The following is a 23857-nucleotide window of genomic DNA, read 5'->3' as shown; positions in this document are numbered from 1 at the left end:
CACTGTCATCCATCCATCACTATATGTCATCCATCCATCTCTCCATCCATCCATCACTGTCATCCATCCATCACTATATGTCATCCATCCATCTCTCCATCCATCCATCACTGTCATCCATCCATCACTATATGTCATCCATCCATTCATCTCTCTATCCATCCATCACTGTTATCCATCCATCACTATATGCCATCCTTCCATCCATCACTATATGCCATCCATCCATCTCTCCATCCATCCATCATCCATCACTATATGCCATCCATCCATCCATCTCTCCATCCATCCATCACTGTCATCCATCATCCATCACTATATGCCATCCATCTCTCCATCCATCATCCATCACTATATGCCATCCATCCATCTCTCCATCCATCCATCCATCCATCCATCCATCATCCATCTCTCCATCCATCCATCATCCATCACTATATGCCATCCATCCATCACTATATGCCATTCATCTCTTTATCAATCATCCATCACTATATGCCATCCATCCATCCATCACTATATGCCATCCATCCATCCATCCATGCATCCATCCATCAGTGTCATCCATCCATCCATCCATCACTATATTCCGTCCATCAATCCATGCATCCATCCATCAGTGTCATCCATCCATCCATCACTATATTCCATCCATCAATCCATGCATCCATCCATCAGTGTCATCCATCCATCCATCCATCCATCACTATATTCCATACATCAATCCATCCATCCATCACTATATGCCATTCATCTCTTTATCCATCATCCATCACTATATGCCATCCATCCATCCATCCATCCATCCATCCGTCCATCACTATATGCCATCCATCCATCCATCCATCCATGCATCCATCCATCAGTGTCATCCATCCATCCATCCATCCATCACTATATTCCATCCATCAATCCATGCATCCATCCATCAGTGTCATCCATCCATCCATCCATCACTATATTCCATCCATCAATCCATGCATCCATCCATCAGTGTCATCCATCCATCCATCCATCCATCACTATATTCCATACATCAATCCATGCATCCATCCATCCATCACTATATTCCATACATCAATCCATCTATCCATCAGTGTCATCCATCCATCTATCCATCCCTATATTCCATCCATCTTTCTCTTGATTTATTTATCTGAGGGCTTTTCTGTGTGATGTCTCTCTCAGGTTCCCACAACGCATTATTTAAAATGTCTATCTGAGGGAGCAATTAACAGAACCAGGAGCAAAGCCAAATGGACTGTAAGGCCAAGAGCTGAAGCAGCAGTGAGCGCATGGATTGAGCTGCAAATGCGCGAGTTACTCTGTTACCGTGTGCACCAATATGACCTCATGCGCACCTACTGCTTAGGTCATCGGGGACATTACCTGCCATATTCACACGTCTGACTTCACATTTTGTGCTCAGTGAATAGTACAAGCCCAGGAGGAAGTCCATGAAATCTTCAGGCTTCAGGTCACATCTGACCTTTGCTATCCTTCAGCATGTTTACAGGACACATTTAGCATAGCTCTGTTCACATTGTGTACTGAAGTAGAAATGGTGCACTGTGCTTAAGCTAATGCATGCACCCGGTTTGGCCATTGCTGATTACAGTGTGCCAGCGCTGTAGTTAGCCGAGAGCGCTTGTGGTTTGTTGCGCTTTCACATCGCCTGTCCTTTGTTTTAAAGGTCTCTGCGGTGCTGCTTGTTAACTGCTTTCCAACATTCTGCCAAATCCCCATCAACATCCTTAATATCAGGCGACAGTTTAATGCCTGGCAGGTTTTCCAGAAAAAAGTTGCGCCAGGCTTTGCATACAAAGTTCTTCTCTGCACTTCTGAACTCTCTCCTCAGAGATTATTGAATAAAACTAAGACTCCTCAGAGATTATTGAATAAAACTAAGTATTGATTTACAAGCATTTTTGTAAATTAAAGTTATTCAGGGAAAGTAAATTTCAAGAAAGTAAAAACAATGGTTAAAAGCACACTGAAATTAAGACATTTGTCCCATTTGATTTCTTTTACTATAATCACAAAAGAAAAATGTAGCTTTTAGAGTTCATAACACATTTTAGCTTTTAGAGTGTATTAAAGCAATAAGTCCCAAGAAGCCATGGTTTACAGTGAATTTATGCCATGGTCTGTCTGAATACTCGATTCTGATTGGCTGGCAGGTGTTGATTAAATTCGTTGAACCGCACAGGTAGTTCCAGGTCAGTTTAATCACGTTCTATATTAATGCGCTTCCTATAAACATTGGTAACCATAGTAACATACAGTTACAGTTGAATAGTAATACAGACGAAAATTAAACGATTTGAATGCACTCCGCTATGCGTCGTGCATTCAAATCGTTTAATGCACAGCTAGCCGTTGATTATCCCTTACTTATAATAGCTAAGGGGCGTTGTTAGGCACGACGCGAAGTGCCTAAAACCCCCTTAGCTGTTATAAATTCACTATAAACCACGGCTTCTTGGGGCTTATTGCTTTTATAAAATGGTTATTCCATATACGTAGTAAGGTTTCACAAAATAAAACAGAGCAAATAAAGTGTAATGATATTAATAAAAACAGTATTCTTCCACCAAACAATGTAGTTCCTCAGAAACAGTTGTGGTTCCAACAAAGTGGTTACCAAGCAACACACAGATGTAAACAAAGGTGTATGTTTGTAGTGTAATTTACAACGGCTTCGTATGCGGCTCAACCAATCAGAATCAAGGAACAGAACCATCCGTTTTTTTAACACATTTTACTAATAACCTTAATATATATATATATATATATATATTAGGGGTGTCAACGTTAACGCGTTAACGCATGCAATTAATCAAAAAAATTTAACGCGTAAATTTTTTTAACGCAGATTAATCGTTTGATAAGATTTGGCCCCAACTTCTTCCTGTCATCGCAGCGCGGAAGGTTATCTATCATTGTGTGATGAGGGTGCAGCAAACAAGTGTTGCCAGGGTAACGGCACAAGTGGGCTATTTTGAAAATACAGTTGCGGGAAAAAATTACAGAGTTGTGGATTGCGTTTTTTTGGGCTACTTTTTAATGTACCGCAGCTGCTCAAAGTGTATATAAACAAATAAAAATTAAAATAGATCCTTTTAGTAATGTGTATTATACTTGAAATGTATACCTGGCAACTTAAGAATGGAGAGGCGGTTGTAACATCACAAACAACGTGAGTTTCAGCAGAGCACATGTTAAGGCTTTTACACAACAGAAATAAACATGACAACAGCCACTATAGATTATATAAGATAATAAACAAACGATTACAATAGATATGGTCTGTATGTGATTTTCTTGAGAAGAATGTGTACATCTGACATGCTAATTTGTGCAGCGATATAAAAGGCTATAAATAGCATATTTTAACAACAGTAAACAACCAAATTCCACATGTGATCGTAAATTGTCTTATGAAGCATGATGCTAATATTAGCTCTAATGCAGCTGCAGAACAGGTCCAATTTTCTTCATAATACATTTTGTCATAATACTTCATGTAAGGTTGCAAGAAAATGTTTTTTTTTTTGTGTTTATTTAGAAATACTTTTGATAATAGTTGGGTAAATGTATACTGGGATTGAAGCGATGTGGCTTGGTAAACGTTTTATTGCCAGTATAAAGGCTGATTATGGCTGAATAAAAACAAAAGAATAATGATAAAAGATTAATAAGGATTATGTCTCATACCTGGTAGAAGTGTGAAAGGTTCTGTTTCCTTAAACTAGTTTCATGCATTTCTTTTTCAACACATTTACAGGTAAATCCTAGTATTTTAAATTTGTGATTAATCATGATTAATCACAGTCCATGACTGTGATTAACACGATTACATTTTTTAATCGATTGAGAGCACTAATATATATTTATTTTTTTATTTTTTGGAGGACAAAACATTTTTAGTGTGGTTTTTGAACATAGATAAATCCTTTTTCCTCCTCATTCTGTTCCTTCATCCCTCTTCCTGACCTCGCTCATGAAAATTCATATTCCTGCAGCTCCTGTAGGCATCCAGGCCTCCCTGGAGCAGAACACACACCACCGGGGCTCATGGGAACTGTAGGCATATGACACGTCCAAACCTGAGGCTTTTTCACGGATGGATGATGCACTTTTTCATTTCTCCCACTGTCTGTGTGATCTCGGGATGAGAGGCTGTGTGGAAGGGCAGGCAGAGGTCATGGATGGCTGGCAGGTGATGCTGTACTGAACCAACACCAGAGCTCTGTCAATCTATATACCATGAGGAAGAAGGAGTTATTTTGTGCTTGAATGAGTGCGATTCGTTTAGTGTACAAATATAAAGTCACAGGCTCTATTGAAACATGAATGAATCAGTTGGAATGCTGTTGAGCGGAAGAGTCTTGATTTTAATTTAAGCAATGGCAAGTACCAATTAAAAACAAAGCAATCATACTTATGACAAGCTAATTAGATTAGTTGAAACAGAATATTTTGTGCCAAGTGTCATTTTTCTAACATAAAATGCTTGACTGTTGAAGGATATGAATGTGCTTAGTTCGAATGAAATCCAAATAACAAATCTTACATGTGCAAAAAGACAATCTAAGCTATGCAAATCGAAATAGGAGCATAAAATAACAAGACATTTGCCTGTGGAACTGTTTTACACTTTAGCAATCTCATTCGTGCAATTTTGTGCAATCTGCTTATGTCACACTGAAGGTTAGATCTAGGGGTATTTTAAACTAAAAGTTGTAAAATACACCACAAAGGCACTTAACAATAACTATGTCATTTCTAGCTGTCTGTATATCATCTAAATTCAAAATGATTTACTAATGAATCTATCATACCAGTTTTGCAACAGATTTATTTGATTATCAGATTTATAAACTGAATTTAATATCATTGTGTTGCAAGCTGCTTTTCCTCTACACAAGAGCAAAATCCTGATCATAAAATATATGAAAAATCATTTAAAATATGTAATTATATAAAATCTATGTAATTAAATTTTTATTTGCTTATTTTATTTTATTTGCTTATTTTTTGTCATTTTATTGAAAACTAATGTCATTTTATTGATTTTTTGGCACCTCTGATTTAATATATATATGTGTGTGTGTATTTTTTTTATTTATTATATTTTTAAGTTCATTGGTTTTTATTTTATTAAAAGTAAAAAAAAAAAAAAACATTTTATTTAAATAATATTATAATAAATAATATTATGATTTTATTAGTATTTGTAAGTTTATTTTTATGTATTATTGTTATTTTTAGTTTTTAAATAAAGTTTTTTATTTTATTAAAATAAATTATATAAGATTTTATTTAAATAATAACTGTTTATTAGTTTTATTCGTTATTTTCCTTTTATTTATATATTTATTTATTTCACAATTTTATTTATTTCTATAACTTTTTCAGCCTTTGAAAACACATTTTAAAGTAGAACTTTAAAATTGAAAAAGTTCATAACACACTCAAAATGTGCCCATCTCTTTCGGGATCTCTTTTCATGGCATGATTTTAAGTCAAACAGCAGCCAGATGTTCTCTTGGACTTGTTGCAGTTCCCTCTAGCACCTTATACCAGATCCTAGTGTTCAGCAGAGCCCTATGTAGGGACCATAATGTGACATAGACCTGAGGGTGGACTCTTTTTATTTTGGCAATCACCTTAGAAGTCTGGCATGGACAAACGGCGCTCACATTTTCTTCATTGAATGTTAATATAGTTTGTGTTTTTGATCTGCTCTATCTTGGTCATAAACAGGGAAGAGCTCTTGTTCTCCTCTTCATTACGGCGGCGCTTTGATGTCAGAAGGTTTGGCATCCGAAAGCCAGAGGAGTCGTATTATTGCTAGTTATTTCAGCTGGCGCTTACACCTCGAGGAACCAGAAGGGCTTCGGCACAATTCTGCAGGATGAAATGTTTTTATTGATCTCGGCAGGAGAAACACTCCAAATGGTTTCTTCTGTTCTTTTTATTATTTGCTGCCATGGCAGACACATTGAACAAAGCAAACAAACCCAGCAAGGGAATACGATTTCACTCTCAGTACATCAAACAGGAGACAATAGGGCAGAAAGCCTGCGTGCGAGTGTGTATGTCTGTGGGTTTTTTGTGTTTGAGAAAGTCAAGGCCAGAGGACAGAATCTACTGACTGGGCAAAGTATATTCTATAATAGTAAATCTGCTTTGATGTGGTAAAATATTAGCAATTTCTAAGTTGCTTGCACAGCTGCTTTTGACCCCAGATCGTGTAGATACAGCAGGCCAAGGATAAACGGCTAAACCCCGACCTCTTGAGCTAGACCAGCATGAACCAGCATGGACCAGCATGGACCAGCATGGCACTCATTTCTCTTCAGCAGGGTTGAGAAAGTGCATCTCACAGGATCATGAAAATCCCATTTGCGCTTCTTGAAGCAATAATGACTCATGCAGTAAAAACATATGGAGCTCTCGATAGCTGAGAGAGATGATTTTTAATGCGCTTGATATGTTTGCACTGCGTGATTGGATGGTTTCCAGGAACCGGAGAGTTTGAACAGATGTAAAAACCACCGAGACCAGCTAAAGCCGGCGGTCTTAAGAGCGAATCCTCTTGTAGGTGGATTTCACCATGTGTTCAGATCAATTAATTGATTTTATGAATTCACAGTTATCATATGCTGCGGTCACATCATGTCAGAATTACCATAAATATGAGTTTCTGACTAAAACTGTTCACGTCCTCATTGAACTCAGAATTTAAAAAGTTGGAATTCTGTGAACGATCAGACGTCTCTCACGTGAATTACAGCAGCCTCAGCAGTTAAAGATGGCTTTACTATAGACAGTGTATACCAGGCGTGAGTAAACTAATGTAGTGTTTTCTTTAATGACAATTTCTGTACTTTACAAATTAAGCAAATTAAACTGTAGAAAAACCATGGTCTTGGTCAGTATTTTTATCTTATTTTTCATGAAAAATATTTAAACCTTCTTAAAATGAGATGCATTCATTTATTTTTTCCTTTAAAAAATAATTGACAACATTTATTGATGTCTCTGCTTATCTTACACAATTTAACTGATCAAATTTCTTGTTTTAAGGATATTTAAATGTTTTTTCCTACTGTAAAACGAGACAATAATACTAGTGCTGTCAAACGATTAATCACGATTAATCGCATCCAAAATAAAAGTTTGTTTACATAATATATGTGTGTGTACTGTGTATATTTATTATGTATATATAAATACACACACATACAGTATATAGTTTCAAAATATTTACGTTTATACATTTATATATTCATATATTTTATATATAAATATATTTAATATATAAACAACATATTTTTCTTAAATATATACATGTATGTGTGTATTTATATATACCTAATAAATATACACAGTATACACATTATGTAAACAAAACTTTTATTTTCGATGAACTTTTTATTTGACAGCACTAAAAAATACTGATTACATTTATTTATTTATTTTGCCATGTACACTACTGTTCAACAGTCAGTACATTTTTTATGAGATAAAAAAATACAGTAAAAACAGTAATATTTTAAAATATTATTAACCATTTAAAATAACTGTTTCTATGTGAATATATTTTAAAATGTCATCAATTCCTGTGATGCAAAGTTGAATTTTCAGCATCATTACTCAAGAAACATTTATTAATATTATTACCATTGTTGAAAATATTTGTGCAGCTTCATAATTTTATATATATATATATATATAAAATTATGTACTGTACATACATACAATATCTCACAAAAGTGAGTACACCCCTCACATTTCAGCAACAATTGTAGTATATCTTCTCAAGGGACAATACTACACAAATGAAACTTGGATATATTTTAGAGTAGTCAATGTGCAGCTTGTATAGAAGTACAAATTTACTGTCCTCTAAAAATAACTCCACATATAGCCATTATTGTCCAAATAACTGGCAACAAAAATGAGTACACCCTAAGTGTCAAAACTGTGTCCAAAGAGTCAATATTTTGTAGGGGCACCATTGTTACCTAGCACTGCCTTAATCCTCCTGGGCTTGGAGTTCACCAGAGCTGCGCAGGCTGTTGCTGGCATTCTATTCCACTCCACCATAATGGCATCACGGAGCTGCTGGATGTTAGACACATCGTGCTTCTCCACCTTCAGCTTGAGGATGCCCCACATGTGCTCAGTAGGGTTCAGGTCTGGAGACATATTTGGCCAGTCCATCACCTTCACCTTCAGCTTCATCAGCAAGGCAGTTGTCATCTTGGCGGTGTGTTTGGGGTTGTTATTATGCTGGAAAACTGCCATTCGGCCCAGTTTCTGAAGGGAGGGCTTCATCTTCTGCTTCAGAATGTCACAGTACGTGTTGGAATCCATGTTTCCCCTCAATGAACCTCAGCTCCCCAGCAGCACTCAAGCAGACCCAGACAATGAAGCTACCACCACCATGCTTGACTGTAGGCAAGATACAATTTTCTTGGTACTCCTCACCAGAGTGTCACCACACATGCTGGACACCATCTGAGCCAAACAAGTTTACCTTCGACTCATCAGACCACAGGACATGGTTCCAGTAATTCATGCTCTTGGCCAGGCTGTCTTCAGTAAACTGTTTGCAGGCTTTTTGTGAGCCAGCTTCAGAAGAGGCTTCCTTCTGGCATGATGGCCTTGCAAGCCGACTTGTTGCAGTGTGCGGCGCATGGTCTGAGCACTGACAAACTGACCTTCCACTTCTGCAACCTCTAAAGTGATGCTGGCAGCACTCATACATCTGTTCTTTGAAGCCAGCTTCTGCACCTGACGCGCAGCATGAGGACCTACAGTGGGGCAAAAAAGTATTTAGTCAGCCACCAGTTGTGCAAGTTCTGCCACTTAAAAAGAAGAGAGGCCTGTAATTTTCATCATAGATATACCTCAACTATGAGAGACAAAATGAGAAAAAAAAATCCAGAAAATCACATTGTAGGATTTTTAAAGAATTTATTTGCAAATTATGGTGGAAAATAAGTATTTGGTCAATAACAAAATTTAATCTCAATACTTTGTTATATACCCTTTGTTGGCAATGACAGAGGTCAAACGTTTTCTGTAAGTCTTCACAAGGTTTTTACACACTGTTGCTGGTATTTTGGTCCATTCCTCCATGCAGATCTCCTCTAGAGCAGTAATGTTTTGGGGCTGTCGCTGGGCAACACGGACTTTCAACTCCTCCAAAGATTTTCGATGGGGTTGAGATCTGGAGACTGGCTAGGCCACTCCAGGACCTTGAAATGCTTCTTACGAAGCCACTCCTTCGTTGCCAGGCGGTGTGTTTGGGATCATTGTCATGCTGAAAGACCCAGCCACGTTTCATCTTCAATGCCCTTGCTGATGGAAGGAGGTTTTCACTCAAAATCTCACGATACATGGCCCCATTCATTCTTTAGTTTACACAGATCAGTCGTCCTGGTCCCTTTGCAGAAAACAGCCCCAAAGCATGATGTTTCCACCCCATGCTTCACAGTAGGTATGGTGTTCTTTGGATGCAACTCAGCATTCTTTCTCCTCCAAACACGACAAGTTGAGTTTTTACCAAAAGTTCTATTTTGGTTTCATCTGACCATATGACATTCTCCCAATCCTCTTCTGGATCATCCAAATGCTCTCTAGCAAACTTCAGACGGGCCGGACATGTACTGGCTTAAGCAGGGGACACGTCTGGCACTGCAGGATTTGAGGCCTTTGTTACTTTGGTCCCAGCTCTCTGCAGGTCATTCACTAGGTCCCTCCGTGTGGTTTTGGGATTTTGCTCACAGTTCTTGTGATCATTTTGACCCCACGGGTGAGATCTTGCGTGGAGCCCCAGATCGAGGGAGATTATCAGTGGTCTTGTATGTCTTCCATTTTCTAATAATTGCTCCCACAGTTGATTTCTTCACACCAAGCTGCTTACCTATTGCAGATTCAGTCTTCCCAGCCTGGTGCAGGTCTACAATTTTGTTTCTGGTGTCCTTTGACAGCTCTTTGGTCTTGGCCATGGTGGAGTTTGGAGTTGGACTGTTTGAGGTTGTGGACAGGTGTCTTTTATACTGATAACGAGTTCAAACAGATGCCATTAATAGGACAGAGGAGCCTCTTAAAGAAGAAGTTACAGGTCTGTGAGAGCCAGAAATCTTGCTTGTTTGTAGGTGACCAAATACTTATTTTACCAAGGAATTTACCAATTAATTCTTTAAAAATCCTACAATGTGATTTTCTGTTTTTTTTTCTCTCATTTTGTCTCTCATAGTTGAGGTATACCTATGATGAAAATTACAGGCCTCTCTCATCTTTTTAAGTGGGAGAACTTGCACAATTGGTGGCTGACTTAATACTTTTTTGCCCCACTGTAACTTCTTTGATCGACCCTTGCAAGGCCTGTTCCGAGTGGAAAACCTCTGTATGACCCTGGCCACTGTACTGTAACTCAGTTCCAGGGTGTTACTGATCTTCTTATAGCCTCGGCCATCTTTGTGGAGAGCAACAATTCTGATTCTCAAATCCTCAGAGTTATTTGTCATGAGGTGCATGTTGAACATCCAGTGGTCCGTATGAGAGAATTGTACTCAAAGCACCAAATTTTAACTGCTCTAAAACAAGATACACAAATTTGTATAGTCCTGTCAAGCAGAAAAAAACATGAACATGATGAATAGGACATGTGGCTTTGCATGGTTAAACAACGTATAGCTATTATCACTTAGGGTGTACTCACTTTTGTTGCCAGCTTTTTTGACAATAATGGCTGTATGTTGAGTTATTTTCAGAGGACAGTAAATCTTTATTGCTATACAAGTTGCACATTGACTACTCGATGAAACTTGGATATATAAAAATATATCCAAGTTTCATTTCTATAGTATTGTCCCTTGAGAAGATATACTAAAATGGTTGCTGCAATGTGAGGGGTGTACTCACTTTTGTGAGATTTGAAATTGAAATCTTTTGTTACATTATAAAAGTCTGACACTTTTTCCCCATCAGTTTAATGGATCCTTGCTGAATAAAAGTAAGAATGTCTTTCATTTAAAAAAAATCTTGCTGACCTCAAACTTTTGAATGTTGAAATAGTATTTTGCAAGTGCAAATTTTTTACATTTTGAGAAATATTTTGCCGTCATCAGTAACAAAATCACTGGAATTCATTTCAGTTATGAATGTTGCCAGTCATTCTGAAATTACATGAATATAGCTCTACACTGTTTGTTTTTGTTTTTCCAGGATCTAAAATATAATGCCAGATGACATTATACAGCCAATTCTGAATAGCAGAAGATGTTGACCAGAAATGACATGCCAGATATTGCACTTTGATGTTATAGCTTCATTCACGGAGCCTAGGGTGACGTTTGCCGCAGCACCAGTTCCATATGGCCTTTTTCTGTTTCTGTAGGAAACCCTTATTCAGGGAGCTTTATTGCCTGTCATAACTGTCTCTTCCACCTCACAGACTGGAGAGAAAGAGAGAAGGCTGTTTTTCAGGAGCGGCGTCGATACAGCGGAAGTGAAAGAGAATGGCTAATACGTCTGACGTAATGACGAATCGATTACTGTCCTTCGCAGTGTCGTTTTTGAAAAGGCTCCAGAGCCCATGGACCATAAGTTTGGTTTTTAAAGTTCAGCTTCTGTCTATTGTCCACAGCGTCAGCAAGAGCTCCAATGCACATGTTGTCAATAAGCATTAAAATGAGTGAAGAAAAGAGTGTGGTGTATTGAGTGTGAGGGCGGCCTGGCTCAAACAGAAGGAGCTCTTAATATCAGTCCTGTCTGCTGTAGGAAACTCTGAGTTTAACAGTAGCAATGCTTCAAATCCACCGAGCTGACTCACTGCATGACAAGCCAAACAGCTTCTTTAACCTCTCTAAACCTCTACTCATTTAGGTGGTTTAGAAAGTGACAGGCTTATACAACCATAATACATTTCACCTGCATTCTGTAGGGCAGCACAAGAAAACCACACGTCATATGTGCGTCCTTTGTTTTTCATTATGCTGCATTAGCGCTAAAAGCTTCCAGTAAAGTGACAGAGACAGAAAGCAATAAGAAATTGCCCTATGTGTCAATTTTTTCCAACCAAAATTGTTAGAAGCCATAATTATGATTTCCGAACTTGTAAACTGGTAAAATTCAAAGATGTCACTGGATTTGCCGATTTCAAGGTTTGTGATGTCAGATCTGTGTTTACACACCAACACCATTTTTCACTAAAAACAGCAAACTTTTATAGGTTTTGGTCATTCATTTATGTGACAGCAGCATTTTGTGGGCCTGAAAATGCAAACTTTTGAAAACGGGTTGCAAAACAGTTTTTGAAAACGATATTCACGTGTATTATGTGTTCAGTCTATAGGAATGCATACGTTCAAGGCGCCGTCTACTGGCCTGGCATGCACAACACAGCATTCTTAGTCATTTTGCAGATACGTGTGAATGGGCATCGTTTTGATGACGTTGTCGTCTGTATGCAAAACCTTTCAAAAACGCAAAGAAAAAATGTTTCTGTTCTTAGTACGCTCTCTTAAAGGGATAGTTCACCCAGTTACTTACTAGTTATTTACCCTCATGCCGTTCCAAACCTGTAAGACCTTCGTTCACCCTGCAACACAACTGACACATTCAAGGCCCAGAAAGCTAGGAATGACATCGATTAAAACAGTCCATGTGACATCAGTGGTTCAATCGTAATTTTATGAAGCTACGAAAATGTGTTTTGTGTGCAAAGAAAACAAAAATAATGACTTCATTCAAAAATGTCTTCTCTTTCAGGTCAGTCTCCACTGCACATTCACGAGAGTACCACGGCACATGACTGAATTACAGTTACAATTAATTGCAAAGAAACTTCAAGTAACATTGAAACAAACATGAAATTTTGAAGTAGCAAGGTAATAGTATTTTCTTATAAAACATGCTCCAATAATCGCTGTTTTATCGCAAACTAAAATGAGACCATATCCATTTATTACTGACTATTGATCCCTTTTCCCCATCTCGGCTGAGGGTAGCGTGACCTGTCGTGGCTGTCCGTGATGGAGTGGACCGAATGCTCATCTTTCAGCGTGGCCGATCTTGGCCCGCACGGCCTTCTCTGCATTACGCCTTTCTCCTGTAACACCTGTCAGATTGGGGCCTCCATTGGGTCATTACCCACAATTCTCTTTATTAAACTCATCTGTCAAGCGGCACAGCATAAAGAGCAAAAGCAGAGCCGGATCTCTCCGTCTGTTAGGTAAGCATCGCAAATCATTATCTCGCCATCTCTGCTTGACTTTCTCTGTATGGGAAGTCAATGTTATTGACACACGGGCTTACAGGAGCTTTCTAAAGCGTCTCTTCATGGTGTATTATTCCCAGCTAAAGTCGAGAGGTGAACGTGTCTTTGCCTAATGGACTGTTTTTGGAGTTTTGAATGTTTTGTTTTTGACTCTGATGTCTGATACGGTGTGTGAGAGATTTAAAAGGGGGAGGCTGCTTTTGAAGTATTTAAAAGAAAAAAAACTACATGCAGCGTGTAATTTTTGTGGCATTAGCAGCACCAAATTGCAATGTGTTTGTCTGAGCAACCTTGCCTCAAGCAGTGGTGTGAGTTTAGAAATGAAAGGACACACTAAATTGATCAAAAGTCACATTAAAGACATTTATAATGTCACAAAAGCTTTCTGTTTCAAATAATTGCTGTTCTTTTGGACTTTCTATTATCAAAGCATTCTCAAAGAGATATTAAATATATTAAAAAAGTATTAAAGTTTCCACACAAATATGACGCAGCACAACTGTTTTCAACAAATGTTTCTTGAGCATCAAATCAGCATATTTAATTAAATAAATGCCGCACAATTAAATAAATGTAGCCTTGGTGAGCAGAAGAGATTTTAAATGCACATTTTGTGCATTCATGCCCATGAATGTGCCGTCAGCCTTGCTCTTCACAAAAATATGGCTTTATTCTGGAGAGGATGTTTTGAATAGATGCTTCAGGTACTGAATCCCTTCAGTGCCAGGTTTCTCTCTGCAGTGTGCTGGAGAGGATATGGATGTTTTGGGAGTTCCTGTGTATCGTTTGTGGTGGTGAGAATCTGTCTGAATCTCTATCAGCTGCTTTTTTAATCTCCTGTCCTGTTATTTCCTAATTCTAGCTGTCTGGTTGTCAGATTTCATTATTTGTACTTTTATTTTGACAATTAAACATCATAAATCAGTGAAAAGCCTGATTTTTAAGCACTTCTGTATGTGATGTATTCTTCTGTGAAAACCTCTCTGCTATAACCTCAAATCCTCCTCTTCTTTCTGTTCCGTTTTGTTTTTATGTTTTTGCTTCGGCCCCAATTTCTTTTAGCCATGTCTCTTTTTCTGTCCCCTGTATTTTCCAATCTCTCCTTCAATTTTTCTTCTATACTGCCTCCTTTAATTTATTCATCTCCTCTTGCCTTCGGATCCTCTTGTATGGAAGCCCGTTTCTGCAAATGAATAAGAAATAAAACAAGGTAATTGCAATTGTAATTTTTATCTCATAATTCTGACTTTTTCCCCCTCATAATTCGAGTCTACATCTCACAATTCTGCCTTTATAACATGTAATTGCAAGTTAAGTCAGAAGTGTGAGATATAAATTGCACTCGCAATTGTAAGAAAATTGTTTTTTTTTCCTTTCTCGAAATTGGACTTTAGGATTGAATTGTCAGAATCGCGAGAAAAAAAGTCAGAATCGTGAGATATAAACTCGAAATTATGAGAAAAACTATAAATATCTTGCAAATATGTTTGTCTCGCAGTTGTGAGCTTCTCACAATTCTGACTTTATATCTCACAATTCTAAGAAAAAAGTCAAATTTGTGAGAATTAAACTTTCAATTACAAGAAAAAAATTCTGAATTGTGAGATAAAAAGTCGCAAATTAACTTGTTTTATTTTTTATTCAGTGGCAGAAAAGGGCTTCCATACTTTTGGGAAGTTTCAAGAGGTGAAAATTATTTATGGGAATTTTTTTGTGTTTCTTTTTTGCTTCCTGGCAAAGATAAGAAGATTTAGCACAACAAAACAAAACAAATGATGCACATGTAAAATACTTTGTCTCAGTGCTTAAGCAATCTGTTAACATTCCCATTCATCTCATCATCTCTCAACGTACATGATTCAGCATGGGAAGGAAAACCGTAAATAAAAGCTGCAACAATAATTTGCTTCCACCATGATTCTTTAATTCGAAAATCTCAAGTTTCCCGCTGGTATTACAACACTGCGGCGGCGCTCAAGTGCTATCATCTCGTAAAATACGATCATTCTGACATGATTTGAAGGCAGCGTCTCTCTTTTTCTCTCTCCAGATATGTTCCCGTTGCTGCTTGTGTGTGCCGCTCACCTGCTGAGCGTGAGATTGCTCTCAGGCTTTGACTAATTGCTTTTCTTCAGCGAGAGCGCGAGAGGAAGCCATTCGCCTTTGTGAATTTGCTGAAGCTCTGAATGTGTGGGATCTGGTGCTGTTTCTGGCATCTCCGTCCCAGACTTCCTCTGTCCTGGCACAGATTGATGTCTGGAGTCTTGCAGTGTACAGAAGCTCAATCCCAGCTAGCAGAAAACATTCTCACAACATTGAGACAACCTTGCCAGAATGTTCACCAAAGCACAAACGCTCTTCTAGTAACGTTCACGGAATGTGCATTCAAAGTTATCCGTTCTTTAATTCTTTCCCCACCGCTTACAGAATTTTTGAGCAATCCATATTTTCAGTGTGGGGGGTGCTATTATACATCTTCTGAAATCGTACAGAATTTCTGGATCCAAAAACAGGCGAAGAAGCAGAAACAAGCGATAGAAGCATTGTTTACACACGTAAGCTAACACAATCATCAAACAATGAACAGCATTTAAATTAAAACTGCCTGACGTTAGCGAATTAAATGTTGCCCCAGTAAGTGGTAGAGGACTGTGCAAGCTTTGTGGGTGTTGATGGACATGATCTACTCCATCTATGTTTTGATAATTTTTCTGAATTCAATCCAGACATAATCTTTGACATTTTATTTAAAATGTTGCTTTTTTTAAATGAAACTAATGAAAGATTTTAACGAAAGAGTCTCTGTTCTTTCTTTTAATATATTGTATGTTCAGATATTCACACAACCAAATATAATGGGGGCCATGAAATTGTGAAAACGATCAAAAATAATGGCACTAGCTAGCAACTTAAACAAACAAATACTGGCGGGGAAATACAGTAATATTGTAATATTGTTCTGAAAACATCAGCACAAGAACATTATCTATGTTCTAAAGCATTTTAGTTGAACATTTTTATTTCAGAATGTTCAGAGAAGATAAAAAAAAAATGATAAAATGGAATGTTCCCTTAATGTTCGTACAACATTAAAAAAAGTTTTTAAACATTTTTAAAAAAACTAAATGATTTGAACATTCACAGAATATTCAGAAATACTTAAATGAAACTTAAATGGAAAGTTCTTAGAACATATTTTCTCCCACCTCATTTTTCCTTTGTCTTTTCCCTTCTTCTTCTGTATGCCCAACTCACTCAGTCCAGGACAACATGTGCCCTATCTCTGGACTTCAGCGGTCCTGTCAAGTTGAAGTTTACTTCAGCACTCCACTGGGAATAAAACTCTGAGTCTGAATGCCCAGGAATCTTCGGATGCCAGCGGCCGATAATGAGTTGACACGCAGCCCGCCGTAAGCAGGTGATCCTCACATTTCTCATGTTTTCCAGTTTGCTCTCTGTTGTGTGCTTTTTGTCTTTGTTTTGTTTTCTTCCTCCGTCTACCACACAAGCCTTGGCACAGCAAGGTGAATCTCCCAGCATCCCTCACACGGGCAGAATGCCAATTAGATGTGCCGAGTCATTGGCAGACCCACGAGGAATCTGCGCCTGCAGAAAGAGCTGGGACGCCCATAATTTACAAGGTTCTGCACATCCCTTACATGCCTGGGCTGCGTTTCCCAAAAGCATTGTTTGCCTCAGTAGATCGTAGAACCATTGCCACCAACGGTCTCTATGATTAACTTAGCTCACAATGCTTTTGAGGAACACAGCCCTGATCTTTAAATATCTTGGCCAATGTAAGCTACTAATAAGAATGTAGTGCTCTAAGCTTCATTTAACACATTTTATCGTGATGAGTTGGGGAAACCACATTAAAACGGTCACACGCCGGGCAATTTACATATACACAGACAGTTGCAATCAAAATGATTCAGACTAGTTTAATATTTACAAATGTAAGCTTTTCTGGAGATCCATAGATTTTTTTTTTTTATTACATCTGTAACAGTTTAGTGGCATTTTAAAAGTGATACTGTCAATATAGGATTTAGTAAAACAGCTGTCATAATTATTCAACCCCTATTCAACATTGCTGTTTTAAGTCACGTACTAGTATAAGCAGGGTACAAAATCTGTTAAAACTAAGTTTGGAAAATCTATAATAACACTTAATTAGCTTTAGCACATATATAAATTTAGCCCATGCATGTGCTAAAGCTGAGAAGCAATTATGGCCAAGTCAACAGAGCTGTCACAAAAGCTATAGAGAAGTAGGCTTTTAATTCCATCAGAAAGGCTATAGCTAGTGATGGGAAGTTTGGATCATTTTACTGACTCGGACCTTTGAGTCTCGTTCAGCAAAATGAACGAATCTTTTTTCGAGTCATTTCGTTCATTTTAGCAAAATATAATTAAAATGTTACATGCTACTTCCCTAACACATCTACTACTTATGCAAACGTTGATCACACTACAAACAATACAAACTATAATGCTATAAGAAACAGAAAAGATTAATTCATCGTTTACCTGGGTCTTGATTAGCTCACCTCACCTCTATCTGACAAGTCTTCGGGTTTGAGTCGTTCGTTCATCACGTGACAGCCCCATACACTAACCAATGCAGTCAGAGCCGGAAAGAGAATTGATTAGTTCACCTGTTTCGAGTCTTCGGGTTTGAGTCGTTCGTTCTTTTGTCACGTGACCACTTGCCGGATCAGTAAAATACTATAAAGTAAAACTGTATGTTTTGTATGTTGGATCATATTTAAGAATTATCATAAAATGATCAAAATATGTGTAATAAGCATTTTCCTGGAAATAAAAATGGTCTGTTCATTTCTGTCACTATGTTTTTGTTACGGTTTCTTGAGGATCTGTGTTATTTTATAAATAAATAAAACCCTGTTATAAATAAAATATTGATTGATTTGTCCTTTCACTGTCTTTGTCTATCAATAAACATATAATATAACTATATAATAAAAAATACAAGCCTAAAATTACAAAGCACTTATAGTTTGTTCATTTTTACTCCAATTTTGACTTTGCTGGTATAATTGTTTTTCCTAAGCAGACTTGACATATTGGTCTAATATTTGTATAAGAAGATTGGTCAAAAAGGACACAATGACATAAAGTGAAAGCAAATAACATTTTGAATATGAATGATTAATGCTAGTTTAAAATATTATGGTTATGATCTGGCTCTGTGGCTTTAGTATATTTTAATTTTCTTGTATTTTTTATTTAAATTGTTTTAATTCATTTTGGAATAGTTATCCTCTTTGCTAAAGCTTTTTCTGGCACAAAAATAAACAATAAAAAAACAATTCAAGAGAGTGTACACAGTGTTAATGTCTAAAATGTCATATGTTACAAAAGTATAGTCAGTAACACTATAGTCTAATCTAAAGGGTTAACTCAAAAGACATAAATACAACAAGGTATTGTATTTTATGAAGATAGACTCCAAAAAAAAAAAAAAATTAATTAAATTAAAGCATAACCAACTCTTTATTATCTTTATTACTACATTCAGTATTATGGATAAGAACCATCGTGACAGAAATTAAAAGCAGTAATTTGAGACCAGAAATGCATCACATAACTGTACAAGTAAATAATAATAATAATAGGCTAATAATAATAATAATAATAATAATAATGACTATGCACCCGTTTGTAAGGAAGGTTGTAAATTAACTAATTTCTCTGCCCAAAACTGTCACGTCACGTGACAAAAGAACGAACGACTCAAACCCGATGACTCGGGAGGTGAACGAATCAATTCTCTTTCCGGCTCTGACTGCATTGGTTTAGTTATGGGGCTGTCACGTGATGAACGAACGACTCAAACCCGAAGACTCGAAACAGGTGAACTAATTCCAGTACAGAACCTATAGGATGTTGCGCATGCGCGACTGAACGAATCACTCCCTGAGACGACTCGTTCTTCTCGAGTCACATTAAAGATTCGTTCAAAATGAACGAATCGTTCAAGAACGACCCATCACTAGCTACAGCTACAAGAACATTTCTGAGACACGAGTTCCTGGAACCACAGCTGGCAACAGGGTGTTGAAGAAAAGCACAGTATAGTCACAGGAATGTTTGATTAGATCGGCTGAGAAAAACTCTCCATTTACTACCAAAGACTGGCAGGGTGACCTGATGAAAGGAGGAAAAATATTTCAGTGCAGAGTATAAGAAGAACACCGAACAAGCATGGCTTTCAGAAACACCACTCTTGACCAAGAAGAACATAAAAGGCCAGCTGGAAAATGCTAAAATTAATTTGTATGAACCTTTGGAGTTCTGGAAGAATGTTTTATGGAGTTATGAGACCAAACTTTCTTGACAAATGGATCAGCGGTATGCCTGGGTCAAAAAAGGCAAAGCTAATGAGCAGAAGAACACCATCTCCTTGGACAAATATTTTGCAGGAAGTGGAAATCTTGACTGTATGAAGGACATCATGGATACTTTGAAGTATCAGGCCAAAGATTGTAATGCCTGCAGTGAATAGACTGAAGCTGATGGTCATTGGACTTTCCTGAAGGACAGCCATCCCAAAGTATGCGTCCAAATCCACTGAAGTTTGTTTCAGGGATCGGTCGTAGAATGTTCTTGAGTGGCCTGTTCAGTCGCCAAAATAAATCTCATTTAAAGTATTTGGTGGAATTTGAAGAAAGAAGTGGCAACATAAAAAACAAAGACAGCAGTGATCTGAATGCTTTTTCAAGCGAGGAATGGGCCAAGATTGCAAAGGGTGTTGACAGAAGCTTCTAAGCACTTAGAGGAAGCATATACTGGAGGTTATAAAGAATAAAAGATTCTCAATAAATTTGACTTTTGGAGGCTGGATGATCGTGTACACCAGGGGTGCCCAATCCTGCTCCTGGCGATCGACTGTCCTGCAAAGTTCAGCTCCAACTCTAATCAAACACACCTGAAGCAACTAATTAAGGTCTTCAGGATCGCTTGAAAATTAAAGGCAGGTGTGTTTGATTAGAGTTGGAGCTGAACTTTGCAGGACAGTCGATCGCCAGGAGCAGGATTGGGCACCCCTCGTGTACATTTGTAGAGCCAGTTTTATTTATTTATTTTTTCTTTCATTTTTCATCAACTTTACATCATCTGAATCACTCAAATATGTAATAATAAGCTTTCTATAATAATATGATGCCTTAGAAAGTGTTTTTATCAAATTAATTGGATAATTTTACTCTAAACAACAACAAAAAAACAATACTATATAACTAAGCTGAAAACACACTCAACAGCAGCATCTGAATATACTATGAAAGTGAGGCAAAATACCACAGAGTCATGCATCGCTGAATCCTGTCTTTTTGAATTGGGTCATTTACATGAACCATCTGAACAAACCAATTCACTTCTAAATGAATCAGATGTTCCAGTGCTAAATTTGACAGAGGGGATGTTTTAGAAGATCACATTTTGATTATTGCCTCAGCTTGCTCAGCTGTGAAGCCAAGTGTCATTAGTGTCTCATTTAAAACAGCTATTTAGCATTATGGTAAAAATAACACTAAATTTAGTTGGCCTCTCCCCAACTTTGACACAGTTCAAATGGAATTGCATAAAAACCTGCAGATTTCCCCCCCGAAAACCAGCACAGAATTGATGAAAAAGGTCAGCAGATCCCGTTTGGTGCTGATTCGGCGGAGTGACTCATTCTTGTTTCTTTACAGGAGACACATGCTGCACTTTCATCTGATTGGCGCCTAGACGTTTCTGAATTCTGATCGAGTCATTTAAAAATACCTTCATGTTCACAAGTACAGATCCTCCATAATTATTCATAATTATGCTGATTTCTAAGATGCCTCATTCTGGCCAAAAAAAGTAATTCTACGTAGCCTTCAGGGAAAAGGCAAACAGTCACTGGAAAAAAAATCCATCCAAGCAAGAGAAATGTCTGATAAACAAAAGTCAAAATATGACTAATGACCCCCTCACAGTTTTACAGTCCAGAGAAGAGCTGTATAGCAAAGATGCCACTGGACAGGTAACAATAAATCGCATTCATGCACCTCGCATTGGCGTGTTTTCTGCAGATGCAGCACTTTGAACAGGTAATTACAGAGCTAACGGAGGAGATGAGTTGACAACTGTGCGTTTCCACTCGCGAGGTGGAGGATTTGTTTATATTTCCAAGGAGAGAGTTTTGAGGTGCAGGCATAAGCACATTCACACTCGCTGACCTAGAAAACTCTCTCTAATGATGCCAAAAGCAATATGATTTAAACAAACAGTTCAAACAGCCAGATCAACAGCAGAACACATTCACTCTCAGCCTGAAACCCACAGGAATTTCAATACTGGTTTGTGCTGGTCTTGCTGGTGAAAAAGCATTTGAGTTTCTTTTTATATAGCTACTCTTCAGAAATTTGAGGGTTGGTGAAATTAAAAAAAAAAAAAAAAAAGTTTTGAAAAGTCTCTTATGCTCACCAGGGCTGCATTTAATGAAAAAAATACAGTACAAACACTGATATTGTGAAATATTTTTACAATTTAAAATAACTGGTTTTCTATTTTAATATATTGTAAAATGTAATTTATTCCTGTGATGCAAAGCCTGATTTTCAGCATCATTACTCCAGTCTTCAGTGTCACATGATCCTTCAGAAATCACTCTAATATGCTGATTTGCTGCTCAAGAAACATTTATTATTAGTATCAATGTTGCCACTTAAAATGTAAAAAGTGACTTCAGGAAAAGTACAAGCAACTGGAAGAAGTTCTGTGAAAAACATTTTTCTTTTGTCTTATTTATTGTTTATATATTATTTTTGTTTTCACTGTTTTGCCCATATTTGTTGTTGCTGCTGTTTTTTGGATATTTTTCCTTGTCTGCTGTCTTTGATATCTCAGTTCAGGTTAGTATAGTGAAAGATTTGGGACTCTGTGTGTGTTCTTGAGGTGCCAGAAGCCGATTAACATTGTCAGGATGCCATTTTCCTCCAAAGTAATTAGTCTCATGACATTAATGGCTCAGGTGATTGACTCCAAAAATGTAAAAAAAACACAAAAAAAAAACTGAGAGCTCATGAGCAAAGATGGCGTCATGCGGGTCACATATAATCCCCATGTCTCATGCTCCAGGCGACCAGCAGCCATTGAGATGAACAAGAATGCAAACAGATGGCTTTCTCCAGGTATGTTGAATTAAAGGATGATTGAAATTTATCAGAATCGCTCCGAGTCCCGCAAGGAGCGGCGCATACACTTTGCCCTCGTTAACAGCCCGTCGAGGCAATAGGCCACCGGTCTACCTGTGATAAGTGTTTTGATAGAGTCACGTTATGCAGAAGTAGCGTTTCCATCGCGGAATACAAATGCGCCCCGAGTTCCCTTGATTCCTTTTTCACAGTCATTTATAAGTAAATGGGCCTTGTAGAAGAAAGTGAATATGAAAAGGAATTGCAAAAGATCCCCTCTGGGTCTCGCCCAAGTAATGTAATATCTATTCATGAAAGAGGATAAGCATCTGATAGGGGCAATCAAGAAGAGTCAGATTGGAGCCATGACTTTTCGGCAAGAATACACGATTTGATGCAATCTTCGGCTTCCCGTTCGGGTTGACGGCTTGCAGAATAGAAATGAGCCTAGCCGTACATGCACACGTCAATCTGTGTCTTTATCCGGAAGCTTTATGAGAAAGTTCAGTCATACAGAATGAGGTCACGCCGATGTGTTCATCACTAATGCATTGCCCAAAGGGGCAGATCGGCAAACCCTGTACATCTGCATACATTAACGCGTGCTTCCCCTGATAAACAGCGGAGGCAGCGTTGGCGTATCCAGTCCTGAATGAAGCGGCCGCCTGGCCAGATTAGTTCAGCGCGCATAACAATCCGTACGGCATCGCTGTGTGTGTTTTGCACTCATGAATGCGGGTTATAAATACCTCAGTGTTGCTCTCCGGCCTCTCATCGGTACTTGTTAATCAGCCAGGACCTGCTGAGGTCATTCAATTGAGTTGCGAGCATAATGAGAACTTCATCATCGGAAGCGGAGTGCAGTTGGCTGGAGCTTGTCCTTGGGGAGGTGTGATATTTGTAATAATTATTTGTGCGCGTGTCAGCATGCATATGCTGTTGTGCGGGCCAGAGTTGTCGCTAATGCAGCGAATCCTTGGAAATCCACCAGAGAACTGTTATTTGTTGCCTCACCGGTGAAGATGTTCCTCATTTGTCCGTTATATGTCCTGCACTTCTGTGCATGTTCATCGGTAGCCCATCTATAATCAAAAATAAAAAGCTCCTTTATGCGTTTGAACAAAAATGCCGACACTAGGCTATACATATACAACGGGGCTAAAGGCCCACCTTAAAGGGGTGGTTGACTGTTTTGTTTTTTTCTAGGCTTGATTGTGTTTATGGGGTGCAGTCAAACATGTGTTCATGCTTAGGTTTTTTAAAAACATACTTTACCTTTATTCCACACCTATCTGTCCCTTGAATGCCCCGAATATTTCCTGGTTTTATGAAGCCCCTCCCTGATAAATACGTGATGGGCTCTGAT

The 23857-nt window shown here is 38.0% G+C and overlaps 1 long non-coding RNA gene across 2 annotated transcripts; it reads right to left on the bottom strand.

The window, feature by feature from the left end:
- Nucleotides 1-13852: 13852 nt before the first annotated feature.
- On the bottom strand, nt 13853-23847 carry LOC131552112 (uncharacterized). 2 transcript variants are annotated; one of them, XR_009273909.1, is made up of 3 exons: nt 23767-23847; nt 23241-23573; nt 13853-14486 (listed from the first exon to the last, which is right to left on the bottom strand). It is a non-coding gene; the product is annotated as an uncharacterized LOC131552112 (long non-coding RNA). The 2 variants fall into 2 exon arrangements; XR_009273915.1 differs by lacking the exon at nt 13853-14486 and adding an exon at nt 19382-19474.
- Nucleotides 23848-23857: the final 10 nt, after the last annotated feature.

Source organism: Onychostoma macrolepis, chromosome 01 (genome assembly GCF_012432095.1).
Source record: "Onychostoma macrolepis isolate SWU-2019 chromosome 01, ASM1243209v1, whole genome shotgun sequence".
Lineage (NCBI taxonomy): Eukaryota > Metazoa > Chordata > Actinopteri > Cypriniformes > Cyprinidae > Onychostoma > Onychostoma macrolepis.
This window is presented reverse-complemented; position numbering and strand designations above follow the sequence as displayed.